The sequence below is a fragment of the Haliotis cracherodii genome, unplaced genomic scaffold (genome assembly GCF_022045235.1).
Source record: "Haliotis cracherodii isolate W230 unplaced genomic scaffold, xgHalCrac1.p SCAF_33, whole genome shotgun sequence".
Taxonomy (NCBI): Eukaryota; Metazoa; Mollusca; class Gastropoda; order Lepetellida; family Haliotidae; genus Haliotis; species Haliotis cracherodii.
In genome coordinates this window covers 2,830,201-2,845,894 of record NW_027266290.1, presented here as the reverse complement: position 1 = coordinate 2,845,894, position 15,694 = coordinate 2,830,201, and the positions used below count along the sequence as shown (strand labels likewise).

Sequence of the window (15,694 nt, the reverse complement as noted above, 5' to 3'; positions counted from 1 at the left end):
GTTGTTGTTGTTGTTGTTGTTGTTGTGCATTACACGTGCATTACTCATTTTGTATCACAACTTGTTCTTGTTCTGAAGACTTCTGTAGTCTTAAGCTGAAAGGGTAATGTTGTTGTTGTTGTTGTTGTTGTTGTTGTTGTTGCTGTTGTTGTTGTTACTGCAGCATCATTTATTTAACAGAGCATTATATCTCCATTTTTTGCAATCAATAGTCAAAGAGCATTTTGGGGCGAAGTGACGTCACCGGCTCCATCTCACTTATCACGAATTTCTCTCGGCCATGAGCTTGAAAAAACAACCAAATAAATTGTCTCTTCTAAACGCGAGTTCGGCATATATCTACCTACCAAATCGCTGCCTAATCCCAGCGAGCCCTGGGTGTGTTTTTTACTTATCACAAGATTCTTCTTAATGTGTTTACCTGCGTACTGAGACAGCATTGGGAGGGGTCTGGAAGAGGGTGTGGAGAGGATTGGGAAGGGGTAGTGTTTATGCTACAGAACGTTCCGATTATATTAATAATATTCTTCTCAAAAGAAGTTAAAGAACACCCGATTCTTTTTTATAACTTTAGTTTATCTGTCGTGCAAGAGTAATATGCAAGAATCGGGAGTTATTTAACTTCTTATGAGTAGTATAGAATGTAGATATGATGTTGGTGCAGTGTTGAATAGCATTAAACTGTGGAAGGGAAGGAGTGAGTGTTTATGGCCGCGTGATTTGGGAAGGAAGCCAAAGTAATGGAGATCTCAGTCGTTTATCATTTTAGTGTTGGTTGGTTTGTTGGTTTGTTTATTGTTTAACGCCGCATTCAGCAATATCCCAGCTATATGACGGCGGTCTGTAAATAATCGGGTCGGAACCGACAATCCAGTGATTAATATCATGAGCATCGATCCACTCAACTGGACATCGGGGTACAATGACACGACTACCCGATATATTCGCCTCTTCACGACAAGAATAGGTTGTTGCGGACCTTTTCTAAACCTGAAACCCAACGGGATGATAAACAAATGGATGCTACCTGTTTTAATACTCATTTGCGCTGGCAACGTGTCTAATGTTCACAATCACAAACACGACTTTACGAACCAGGGGCCTACGGCAGCCCGGCCACTATGCACTTTTGTTCAGTCCTGAATTTCCTGAAAAGATTTCAGACTTCTCTCTCGTAAAGTATGTCCGAAGGCAAACCTCAGACATGGGCTGAGATATACCATGAGGGAATGTCTAACGCAGACAGTGTGGGTTATAGGTGCCCATCATTTCATATTATCTGATCAGGCTATTCACGCTATCCTTAAAATCTGTCTGGGAGTCCTGACCTCAGTGGTCCCCTTTGGTGTTAGCTCATTTGATCAAACATGTCAGTACTGTATTCCACATATATATATCAGGTGACGTGGAACTTGGGGATCATGGAATTATCTGGTTGGGTATATTTGTTTAACACGGAGAGGGTGCAGAATGAGTTTAATTAGAGTGAGTAGGGTATTAGCCCAGCCCCGAGCCCAGCACCCCCATTCCAGCACCCCATATCAGCACCCCCATTCCAGCACCCCCAATCCCCACAACCCCACACCAACACCCCCATTCCAGCACCCCATACCAGCACCCCAATCACCACAACCCCACACCAACACCCCCATTCCAGCACCCCATACCAGCACCCCCAATCCCCACACGAACACCCCCATACCAACACCCCACACCAGCACCCCCGTACCAGCACCCCATACTAGTACCCTCATCCCAGCACCCTATTCCAGGTACCCTATCCCAGCTCACCCAATACATTCACCCTCATCCGAGCTTACCCCATAGTAGTACCCTCATCCCAGCTTACCCTATAGTAGTACCCTCATCCCAGCTTACCCCATAGTAGTACCCTCATCCCAGCTTACCCCATAGTAGTACCCTCATCCCAGCTTACCCCATAGTAGTACCCTCATCCCAGCTTACCCAGTAGTAGTACCCTCATCCCAGCTTACCCCATAGTAGTACCTCATCCCAGCTTACCCCATAGTAGTACCTTCATCCGAACTTACCCCATAGTAGTACCCTCATCCCAGCTTACCCCATAGTAGTACCCTCATCCCAGCTTACCCCATAGTAGCACCCTCATCCCAGCTTACCCCGTAGTAGTACCCTCATCCCAGCTTACCCCATAGTAGTACCCTCTTCCCAGCTTACCCCATAGTAGTACCCTCATCCCAGCTTATCCCATAGTAGTACCTCATCCCAGCACCTCATCCCAGCTTACCCCATAGTAGTACCCTCTTCCCAGCTTACCCCATAGTAGTACCCTCATCCCAGCTTATCCCATAGTAGTACCCTCTTCCCAGCTTACCCCATAGTAGTACCCTCATCCCAGCTTACCCCATAGTAGTACCCTCATCCCAGCACCTCATCCCAGCGTCCCCATCCAAGCACCCCCGGGCCCATCCCATGCCTGAAGATGCGTTGTTTGTTAAACCTACACGCCATAGGACCTGAACGATTATTAACGATATTAACAACAGTCAGAATCTCCGTGGGTGTTCTATTGAAGTCATAGTCTGTGGCTGGAAGAGACAGTTTATACAGCTCCATCCTCAAAACACTTTTATTCCAACAGATGGGCCTGGCACGCCACAAGCCGCATCCTGCTCCTCACAACAATTGACGCATAGTTCAGATTTCTCTGTAAAATGAATAATTCTTTGAAACAGATGGTAGGCGAGCAAGTTTCACGTACATCTGGAAGAAGTAATTGGATATTCGCATTGATATCAATGCCTTTGTCATTCAAATATTGGGTTGCATGCGCCAAGTAAAAGCGTGTTGTATTTATGAATCGAATGATAAAACAATAATATTGTTACCGTGTTATTACAGGAATCTAGATATCCATAATTAATCGATCTGAACGTTTGGCCCGGCAAATCAACGTGAAGGAGACTTTTTAGTTTTAGGTGTTCGCAAGGCGAATGGCGGTGCACTTTGAAGTTCTTGTTGCTTTGTTTGTGTTTTACAGATGAACATACATCGTGCCCTGTCCTTGTTTTTTATATGGTTATGTATCGTGTCTCTGTATCTGTCAGGGGACGAGTATTTAACATTTTGGGGGCAGGAGGTTGGAAATGAATTTAAGGTTACTGAAAGTTTCATGCACTGACAGAAATAGTTCGTGAAGTTTACTTACTTATTTAGTGTCCACTCAGACACTGACTTGTTGGGAGATTTTGCGAACCGGTTAGAAAGTATTTGCCAATTAGACTAGTAGTATACTAAAAGGATATATTGTAGACTAGTTCAGTTAAGTCAAGATCACATCCATCTTTCAAACAATCTTCTCTTAATTTACTAACTGCATTAGTATATTTACTGCGCTTGTAGTACGTTTACTACACATTATTAAAGGGTTTTTTTCATGGTCATTTTGCGATCCCTGATGTCAGCTGTTGAATACAATTGGCAAAAGACAAGTAAATAACATCAACAAAACAGTTGAGAGATAACATGATTTTCAGTGGCATATGACAGGTAAGGAAAATAAACAAATATTGGTTTACATTGGCAAACGTAACAAACCATCCTTCTTCACTGAGTACATGTTCTAAATCTGTCAGTCATGACAAAATAATATTAACGTTACAAAGCAAATATATACCAAAAACTCATTATCATCTACTTGTCTCAAAATGGCGAGCGTGACTCGGACCAAGGCGGAAGTGAGGAATGTCACGTGGTCTTGATGCCGAAACTGAATTATAACATTCTGTGCCGCCATTCCCTCCATTATTTAATAATAATGGAGCCGCGGCCCCGAGGATATTCCTCTTCTTAAAACACATCACTACTTTGGCTGCTGTTACCTATTTATTTATTAGGATTCACAAGACTTTTTGTCACAGTGTGGTAGACAGGACATGTTCCCGTGTGTTTCTTCTGGTGAACAATTGACTTGCCTTTCAATGTGTTTGTGACGGAAGCCACCGGTAGGGCAGGATACGCCCACCATTTCGGCGACACATGTTATCATCAGTATTTGATATCGATTCATAAGCACAGTATAATATTTATGAGTGAGTGAGCTGAGCGACGTGTCAGCTTAATGTGGGAGGAAAGCCCGAAGTGATGCAGGTCTCGATCGTTAACCACTTCGGTGAAACCCACGAGCACGGGTATGGTGCTGACAAACCTAGAAACATAATCGGGGCGAACCGGGATTCGAACCCACAATCATAGGTTTCTGGCGTGCCCAAGGGACGCAACTCTGCACAGCGAATCGCGACGCCTTAGACGACTGGGCCACCCGTGCTCCCCATAATATTTATGCATTGTTGGAATCGTATAATGAACTCGGCTTTTACGGAAATGGTTTTGTCGTTTTTGTGTTGTTAATAATGTTTCGGTAAGCTTCAAAAAACGCATTTTGTTTCTATGAAAAGAGAAACCGAACAATTTGAATAGATTTTGTGTGGATAACATCCTAGGCAATAATGTTCTTCAGTGCAATCTTGATCAATTTCTTTTTGCCAAAAGACCCGCATCCGCAACAATGATTCCCGATGCATGTTATGACTGTGTTTTATTGCTAAAATGAATTGTCGCTCTGAAATACGATTTTGGTAGAATATATCCCACCATGTTCCCACTATTATGAAACATGGATTCCAGGCTAGAATACCGTTTCATGAGGAAGGGGGTGATTGGGTGGTCATGCTCGATGACTTGGTTGATTGCATGTCCTATTCTACCCAGACGACACCGGACGTTGCTCATAATATCAGCCACGTGTTTGTCTGGCTTAGACTTGAATATAACACACTGTGGCGTAAAACAAGAAAATAAATAAACTGTAAACCACACCGTGTGTTTATCTGCACATCGTCAAGTATCACAGATCACGACAATAGCAACATATTGCTTTCAAAAGAAGGGACAGGAGTGGCCCAGTCGTCTGAGGTGTCGTATTTGACTGTGCAGAGTTACGTCCCTTGGTCAACCGGAAACCAATGATCGTTGGTGAGGTTGCTAGGGTATCGTCACCAAATAGTCGAGGGGTTTTCGTGGTCATACAAAGACTGGTGTAAACGGGTTTGAGGTGTCCTAGTCATTTATTCGATTCCCGGTTTGCCCTGGTTATGTTTCTAGGTTTGTCAGTACCATACCTGTGCTAGTGGGCTGTTTCAGAATGGTAAACGTCTAAGACCTGCATAACTGGCTTTCCTCCCACTTCGAGCTAACACGCCGTGATATAATTGGAATACTTCGGCCAAACCCACTCACTCACTCACTCACTCACTCACTCATTCACTCGGGGCGGTCGGGTAGCTTAGTGGTTAAAGCGTTCGCTCGTCACACCGAAGACCCGGGTTCGATTCCCGACAAGGGTACAATGTGTGAAACCCATTTCTGGTGTCCCCCGCCGCGATATTGCTGGAATTTTGCTAAAAGCGGCGTAAAGCCATACTCACTCACTCACTCACTCACTCACCACATCCATTATGAACTCACGGGGTTTCTTGAAGACCAACTCACCAACATGATACAGCTCTTTCAATTAAAACCATTGTTGCGCTGGACAGTGTAAACGATATCACGGCGTTCTCACGAGTCACACCATACCGCCCATCCATCACTGGTCCGGGATCTCAAAAGTCAACAACATTAGCCTATATCAGTGGGGTGGCATTGTTGGTGATATATGTTCATGACCTTTCTGTTCCGTGAAAACATGCTCTTTATTTCCACTGGGAAGATAATCACCCAGTTATTTAACCCACTGATTGGCCATACCACCGCAATGACAGCGTCAACCATGTTAGCGACTTCTGGAGTGGAATAATTAACTGTCACTGAATTTGTCTACATTCAGTAGGCGAACTCGTTGAGATGACTAAAACGTTTACAAAATAAACAATATCATCAAGAAATTTTAATCTAAATTTAAATTTAATGTACCAATTTGGCAGTACAGCGTAATAAGGTGTTTCCATATGAATTTAATTTTTAAGTGCCATATTCGCGGGTAATAATGCATAATAAAGTAGTTTTCCATCAAGTGTTTAGTATGATAGGGGCTGCGGGGTAGCCTTGTGGGTAAAGCGTTCGCTCGGCACTCTGAAGGCCCGGGTTCGATTCCCCACATGGGTATAATGCTGAAGGCTATTTCTGGTGTGATATTGCAGGAATATTGCTAAAAGCGGCGTAAAACCATACTCACTCAGTTAAAAGGTCAGTTTACAGTATCATGCATATGATGCCCCATACATAAACCAGGACTTCAGGTATTATAATAGAAAGGTACATGTGTAAGGGTGAGCGACTAACGAGATCGGGTGGTCAGACTCGCAGACTTGCGTCCCTTCGTCACGCCAGAAACCTATGATTGTAGGTTCGAATCCCGGTTCGCCCCGATTATGCTTCTAGGTTTGTCAGCACCATACCCGTGCTCGTGGTTTTCACCGAAGTAGTAAACGTCTGAGACCTGCATCAATTCGGGCTTTCCACCCACATTAAGCTGACACGCCGCGATATAACTGGAATACTGTTAAAACCCAACTCACTCACTCACTCACTTTGACAGGCCGAGATGTAACTGAAATACAATGTGAAAGCCTCATCACTCACTCACTCTCTGTCCAATAAAAGAAAATCACTTGACGTTAAATCATGCACCAATGATACGCGTCATCTGTGACGCATAGGGTTTGATTTGGGAATCGGTAAACCCGATGCGTCACAGGGTCAGGGAAATACCCACATAACTAGTTGCATAGGATATTGATGTCGGGGGTTGATCATTCAAAACGAAAAGAGGGCGGTCGGAAAGCCTAGTGGTTAAAACCTTCTCTCGTCGCGCCGACGACCCGGGATCCATTCACGACCTGTGTGAAGCCAATTTATTGTGTCCCCCGCCGTGATTTTGTTGGAATATTGCTAAAAACGGCGTACAACTATACACACTCACTCACTCAATACAAAAAGACATGATCCTTAAATGTTTAACAATTTCTTTGGGTTTTTTTGTGATAACGTTTCAGTGCTTCTTCTTGCCCCTTCATCATTCCCTGATTTAACGTTCGCTCGTCACGCCGAAGACCCGGGTTCGATTCCCGAAATGGGTACAATGAGTGAAGCCCATTTCTGGTGGCCCCGCCGTGATATTGTTGGAATATTGCTAAAAGCGGCGTAAAACCGTACACACTCACTCATTACTTGATTTGACATGACCTGAAGAAAGGGATAGACGTTGCCCTGACATGTTCCAAAAAATAAATAAATTGGTGTCCATAAAATGTTCCATGCCGTCATGTTCTTCCAACTTCGAAATGTCGATCAAAGACGTCATCCAATACACAAAGTTAGCATGATGCGTTTGTAGATACATACAACTAGAGTTTAAGTTCAGTTCGATGCACGCAATGTGTAGATTTGTCTGGAATTGCATCAAGCCAATCGCTAGCGCCGTTGGAGATGTACTAAATAATGGACGTACAACCGTCTTGCTGGCTGTAGAAGTAGACGTGTTATAGCAGTATTGTCGTAGTGGCAGTGTTGCAGTAGTAGTGTTGTGGTAAAAGTGTTGAAGTTGTAGTGGGATAAGTAAAAGTCGTCATTGTCGTAGTAGTAATCGTGATCAAAGAAGTTGAAATAGACGTCGTGAAGTTGGTGAGACGTTGTATTAAGTTGTAGTGGTAGTAATAGCAGCAGCAGTAGAAGTAGTAGTAGCGGTGCCCTCATCCTTGAAGATCCGGATTAGAATTGGTGTTCAGCTACTCAACTTTCCGTAAGAGGCGACTAACGGGATCGGGTGTTCCTGCTCGTCTATTGGTTGATGCTTGTCATCGTATCCAAATTGCGTAGATCGATGCTCATGATGTCAATCACTGGATTGTCTGGTCCAGAAAATATAATTTCCAGACCACTGTCCTATAACTTGAATATTGCTGAGTGGGCGTTAAAAAACAAACAAACAAACAAACAGAAGTGTACTAACAAAAGGTCCTGCTATATGACGGCGGTCTGTACATGATCGAATCTGGACCAGATAACGCCGTCGGGGAAGTCGTACTCGCCATCAACCACGTCACGGAACCCGAACACCCGATCCAAGTCGTTTTTGTACCACATGCATAGTCCCTGAGACCTCGTCAGATCCGGAATTCCGACGGGTACGCGTTCATGTCGTTGAAGTCTAACTGTTCTATTATTAAAATTCACTGTTTGTTTTATTTGCAGCATAATTGAAAAGAAATGTTTATGCGAAATACCTTCCGTTTGGATGACGTTGTCATGGAAACGTTCACATTTCATTGTCTCTTTAACTGGAACGCACTACTACTTTATATCGTCGTCATCTGAAAACGGAGTCTACTTGGACGAGATTATGTTTAACCACTTTGTGTTCTATAGTTTTGCGCTAATAAGCAAGGGCTCGTGTTCGGTTCCCGTAATAACATGGACTATGACAGTCATAGAAAGTGCACTTGTCAGGTTTCAGATTATAAATCTAACGATACCGGAGGCAGTGGAAGGAAATCGTCAAAAACATATTACGTGACGTACAAAACAGTTACATTTAAATAATTTACTAAGTTGCATTATTTATTAATCGGTATTGAAAAAAGCCAGGAACGATCACACGGCTCATGACAACGATACATGATATACGATGGAGGGTAGTGTGTACAGTATCTGTTTTAGTGATGAGTCACGTCGACACAGTACATGGCTATGATACATTAAAGGTATATGGTGTTGGGTAGTGTGTATATTATCTATTTTAGAGATGAGTCACGTTGACACAGCATATGACTATATTTGTTTATTTGTTGTTTAACGCCGCACTCAGCAATATTCCAGCTATATGACGGCGGTTTGTAAATAATCGAGTCTGGACCAGTGATTGACATCATGAGCATCGATCCACGCATCAACAAAGTCAGCGAGCCTAATCACCCGATCGTAGTTTTCGCCTTTTATGGCAAACATGGGTTGCTGAAGACCTATTTTAACCCGGATCTTCACGGGTCATATATGACCATGAGGTGAGGTGAGGTGAAATGGGGTTTAACGTCGCGTCCAAGATTATTGCACAGCGTACGTGTGTGTGTTTGTGTGGCTGCTTGTACCAGACCGAACTGATGCCGATTTATAGTGCTAGCCCACTGAGATACCATGCCGCAGTTTAACATGAATACCCCACTCAGACACAGTATACTGACTCCGAGCCCACCAGTCCTTGTTTTAGCCAATTTATGCCGAGCGCCAGACAGGATAACAACAAGTACCATCTTTGAACGTCTTTTGGTATGATGCGGCCGGGGATCGAACCCCACACCTTCCGCTCTCCGGGAGGACGCTCTACCACTAGACCACGGAGGCGGTCTGTATATGACTATGATACATTAAGAGTATATGGTTGTAGGTAGTGTGCATATTATCCGCATTTAGTGATGTGAGTCACGTTGACGCAGCACATTACTATGAAACATTCAGGGTATATAGTGAAGGGAAGTGAGCACTATACCCGCATTTAGTGATGTGAGTCACGTTGCCATGGCAACAAAACAGCCAGGATATGTCGCAGTGTACGCGTCAGCCACATTCAGATGAGTCTGACACGACACGCGGCTTTATAAGAGTGAGTGTACATATCACATTAACGGATTGCAGGTGATGAGTTTAATCACACTGAGCTTTGGGGCATGTTGTGTTGGCTATCAAATAAACCACCCTGGTGTTTAATAGTTTTAATATCTCGCAGCCCAGCACTTCGTGTCATGAATGCTATTGGCATAGACACCTGTTTTCCCCACACCTGCCCGGGTAAATACAATCTACACTCTTGCTCCTGAAATACCGAATGTATAAATAATAATTAAAAGGTATTACCACATGAGAGTTATCCAAGTCTCATGATTTAATTATTCGCCTGTACATTAAACACGTGTAACCTCCACTGAAAGTTTGTTCTGACAATATTACTGATATATGACATGACATTATTCACTGCAGTTATTCATTGTACTATTCTATCTGCACTTACGGCCAATGTATATTGAACCTGAGCAAGAGTCGTAGGACGCTCTTTGAAATCTTGGAAGAAGGAGCAGGCTCGATGGTGCCTCAGAAGTTGTGAAATGTAAACAACAAAAGCTCGAGCTGCTTGAATATTAAAGTTGGACGACTGGAAAGTTGAAGTCATCCCTCTTGTCAAACAGTCTCAATTTTGTTGCGTTATCTTTATGCATAAATCTAAATAGGAAACAGATGAGGTGGTCTCACTGGTCTCCTTCATTTCAAGTTCAGATGGGTCAATCAGTGGAATGGAATTGGCTATTTGATGGTTATTCAACCATATCAGATCATCGATATACCGTAAGCCTAAGTTAAACGTGTCGGCCAAATTACCTTGTTTTGACTTTGCCAATCCAAGCAGAAATCCAGATTCATACGCACAAAGAAAAAGATCCACAAGAAGGGGAACACAATTGGTGCCAATGAGGATGCCTTCCTCTGGCCTAAATGTCTTAAACCCCATTATTACATAGCTATTATCAATGAGAAAGCCAAGCAGACTAGCATTTCACATAATGTGTTTTCAGTAAACTTCAGATGGCGTTTACTATTATTTTTGACAAAATTGACCTGAACTTCTGAAAACACATATGCAATTGTGTATATGGTCACCACGTTTTATAACTAAAGCCCCATGGATCAAGGAATGAAGTCCGTAATTTTTTGTCATGTGGGATAGTAATGTACACAGTTTGAAAATGAAAATCTAATGTTTTGACAGAATTCTGTTCTGTGATTGCAAAAAGTCAAACAAATCCTTTGCGCTTTTGCGAATCCACATGGTGTTAATTCCACTTGTCTCAAATACTTTCTGTGAATATAAAGATTAAACTGTTTCCTTACTTGTATGAAGGATTATGGTTAATCTTTGCGACAGGAAGTTGGTGGTACATTTGCCTGACCCAGCAACATATTTTTCTCTGTACGGATTGTTTTGGAGCTTTGGAATCCAGTACAAAAGAGGAATGGACATGTCTTCATGTTTTATTAACATACTGGCCTTAAATGTGATATTACACATGACGCTTACATATAGTGGTTTGGTTATTTGGGTCCCCTTGAGTGGGAACAACTAAAACCTTTTCATGTAGGGAACCAGACTTTGGATGACAGCTGGCTGTGACAGAATGAGTTTATTACAATTGTGTTTTGTCGTTTTCAGTTTGTGTATTCTACCAATGTCGTCTTCCGGCATTTATTTAACCCACTCTGAAAGACATTCAGTAGGTTCCTCTTCTCTTTTGGCCCACTTTGGCACAAGCTTCGACATTCATATTGATTGATTTTTCGCGAAGAGTTTATTGAAAAAGAAGAAAAATTACTGCTTAATGAAAAAGTACCCTAAATTTTACTGCTTACTGCTTATGGGACCCACCCATCAGAACCCTCATATAGTCTTGTTCCTACTTTGTGCAGTCCCAATGGTTTCTGAGTCAAGAAATATTCCAAATGATTGGTATCATTGACGTCTTTGACATGCAGGACACAGACTCAGTACATTGGCTTTGGCAGTTCGTTGGTTAGAAAGACTGCCAACGGCTTTTACCTTGTCACTGAATCCTGCCATTGCTGTACACAACATTCAAAACCAGTGACTTCATCTGGACATTCTAAAAGGTAGATTGCATTAAGGCAGTTACACGTTTGGTTTATTGTCTCTAAGATTCTAACTTTCATGCAAACGGTGGAGCGATTTTCAGAGCTGTAATGTAGGTAGACACAATTGAAAACATTTCTGTTGATGTCCCATCTACGCTGGCTGACTCGTGTGTGTTATTCCTGTTGTTCTAATTAATCCACACAGGTTACATTCAGTGCTATGTTGGAAGCTTTAGTTCAATATGAGAGGTCTTCAAAAAGTTTTGTGCAATGTGTTTTAGCTGTAAAGTTAGATTTAAATTCAGGATCAGTTATCAAATATGTTATATTTTGTGTCCCACATGAAGAAATATTACATGGAGATGGGTTCGAAAGGAAAATGTCCTCCAGCTTTACTGAACATTTTTTACTGATGTTTGTAAATGAATCTCCGTTTTGAAATAGACATTTGTGACACTCATCATCAGCTGGTGTCACGCCGTTATATACAGCTCATGATAACTGAGCACTCCTCTGCAATCACGACACCACTCAGAGTACTGACCTTTTTCGCATCATCGTAGATCATACTTTGATTAGGTGGGAAATTATCCTGATGGCTGGGACAGATATTGATGTCACAGAAACACATTTTATACAACAAACGATTTTTATTGCATTTTTATCAAGATTGAATAGCCGGAACTGTTTTAGAAAAAACAAATGATTTGTTACTAAGTGTTATATCTCGACCAGATCTAAATTCACATCACCGACACACATACAAAGGACATCACATATTTATATGTGTTTTAAGTGGAGCACCATCCTGAATGTGTTTATATTTGAACAGCAATACTCTTTTAATCAACACAACATGAAAGAGGGTATACACAAAACGACAAGCAGATACATTTATTTTATTGTATTCAAGAACACGTTTCATTCATACATCTAGAAAAAAATAAGAAGAATAGGCAAGAAGTATTTTTTGAATTGAATTCCATTCATCTTTGTATTGTATATAAAACGTCAACGCCAGAGAATAACATGTCTCGATTATCCACCGAAAGAGGTTTAATTGGGCGTAAAAGGCAAACTAGCGGTGAACATTGTAGGATTGGGTCAGTGAAATCATTGATGACACCAGGTGTTCGCGAACAGTGTAAGTATGTCCTGCCCAACCGGTATCTCTCACAATTTGCAAAAACAATACTAACTGTTTGTTGTCTGATGCAACACAGCAGTACTCGTGCATACACTGCTACCATGTAAATGTTGATGAAAGATGGCACAATCTGGTTCCAGCTTTTACCGTGTGTGAGTTTGTAGGCGCCGCTTCAAGTAATATTCAAAAATGGTCTTCACACATTATACCCATGTGGGAATCGAACCCGGATCTTGGCGTCACGAGCGAACTTTTAACCAAAAGGCTGCCCGTAATCATATAATTATGAACCATCATGTCAAAAAACGTTTCATTTATTTGCTGTTTTACATTTGTTTGCATGTTTTGACATGTTTGCCCTTTTGTGAACACCTGGTGTCATCACTGATTTTCAGTGAGCCATTCATATATTTTTCACCGCTATTGTCTTTCACGCCCAATGGAATCTGTTTCGGCGGATAATCGAGACGTGTTATTCTCTGTCGCTGACGTTTATATTGACTTCACAATCAGCTGAAAATTGGCCTGTCACTACGACCTTAGACAACCGAATCTTAATTCCTAGAGCTGAGAGTTGGGTGAGCGTGCAATGGAAATTATTTTTCATACAATGTATGTTCTGGGGCCCGTGCGAGAGACTAGGGCAATCCAAGCATTTGCTGCTCATCACTCATACCACTGAGCTTGTACACAAGACACTTTAACCTTTCCGTATGTGTGTTTTCGCCGCCATCGATATCATAATTAACATACAGTAGGATATCAGAGATCATGCACTATTATTGGACTATATTATATGTTATGGACACTACACAGACTGAGATCTCCCCCCGGCAATATTGAATCCTCTATTGACAGTTATCATTAATGTTGCTGATGGGAGCCATTATAAGTCTGTCAATAAAAACGACATCAGATCGCGATAAAATGAAACAACGCATCGTGAGTACCATCACCAGACACAGCGTACCAGACGCAGGATGGCGTACCAACAATAGACGCAGAATAGCGTACCATCAATAGACGCAAGATAGCGCACCATCACTAGACGCAGGATGGCGTACCAACAAAAGATGCAGAATAGCGTACCATCAATACCAAAATAGCTAAAGTATTAGGGACTTGAATATACGTCTTCACAAATGACTTTGAAAGGCCACACTGGTTATCTTTGTGTAATACCTTGCCCAGACACCTTGAGTGAGTGAGTGAGTACGATTTTACGCCGCTTTTAGCAATATTCCAGCAATACCACGCCGGGGGACACCAGAAATGGACTTCACACATTGTGCCCATGTCGGGAATCGAACCCGGGTCTTTGGCGTGATGAGCGAACGCTTTAACCACTAGGCTACCCGACCGCCCCCCAGACACCTTAAACTGCTGTTGTATGGAGATCAGATTCAGCTACATCTTGCAAAACAAGATATCAAATATAAGTAGGATATATTACACTGCAGGTTTGGTGAAATGAAACGGGGTTTAATGTCGTGTTGAAGCTTATTGCACTTATGTAGTGACGCATGTGTGCGTGCGTGCGTGCGTGCTTGCGTGTGTATTTGCTTTTTAGCTTTAGTCCACCGAGTTACCAGGGTAACAACAAGAACCATCAATTAACGTCCTTTGATATGATGCGACTGGGAATCAGATATATATTTAAGAAATACACGATGAGCGGACGTTGTTTATCGAACACTGCAGGGAAAATAAACCGTTAGGGGCGCAAAACACTGCAGGGAGTATATATATAAACCATTAGGGGCGCCAAACACTGCAGGGAGAATAAACCATTAGGGGCGCAAAACACTGCAGGGAGAATAAACCATTAGGGGCGCAAAACACTGCAGGGAGAATAAACCATTAGGGGCGCAAAACACTGCAGGGAGAATAAACCATTAGGGGCGCAAAACACTGCAGGGAGAATAAACCATTAGGGGCGCAAAACACTGCAGGGAGAATAAACCATTAGGGGCGCCAAACACTACAGGGAGAATAAACCATTAGGGGCGCAAAACACTGCAGGGAGAATAAACCATTAGGGGCGCAAAACACTACAAGGAGAATAAACCATTAGGGGCGCAGTGAGTTGCGTGCGTGTGTGTGTGTGTCTGTGTGTCTGTGTATGTGTGTGTGTGTGTGATAGAGTTTATTGTCTAAGGATGGTTGCAAGGACTAAGGTCATATGACGCGATCAGAGGAAGCACTGAAAATAGTGGTCAAATAACTATTGTCAAGGAATGTATGTCATTAAAACACCAAATGTGATTCTTCAGAACACGAATACAGGATCCGATGTATTTAATGCTAATTTTATTGAGAAATATAAAGTCAACTGTACTTAATTACTTTCCAAGATATATAAGACAACCTATTCCCAACATGGAATTCATGTTATTTTCACCGTCATTTTGCCTTGGATTTGTTGCTTGTATTATCGAGACAGGATATTTTCTGGCGTTGACGCGTTATATTTACTGTCCGCTCGTTGAAAGCATGGATCTACACCATTCATTCCAGAGGAGCAGATCAACCTTATTTCATCTCAGCTCGTTGGTACTTCGACCGCCTCCGTAGTCTAGTGGTAGAGCATCCGCCCGGTGAGCGAAAGGTTGAACCCCCGGCTGCGTCATACCTAAAAACGTTAAAAGATGGTACTTGTTGTTACCATGTCAGGAGTTCGACATTAAGGGGCTAAAACAAGGACTGGCTCGGAGTCAGTATACTGTGTCTGTGTGGGATATTCATGTTAAACTGCGGCATGGTATCTCAGTGGGCTAGCACTAGCACCTCAGTCCGGACTAGTTCAGTTCTTTAAATGGTTCTTTGATAATTTACTTCACTGACATCCCGGGGTATTAAAAAAACAGAAAAACG

General features: G+C 42.4%; 1 protein-coding gene across 1 annotated transcript in view; it reads left to right on the top strand.

The window, feature by feature from the left end:
• Positions 1–15,694, top strand: part of LOC139477356 (uncharacterized) — a 78,090-nt gene that overhangs the window by 6,943 nt on the left and 55,453 nt on the right. The window lies entirely within an intron of this gene.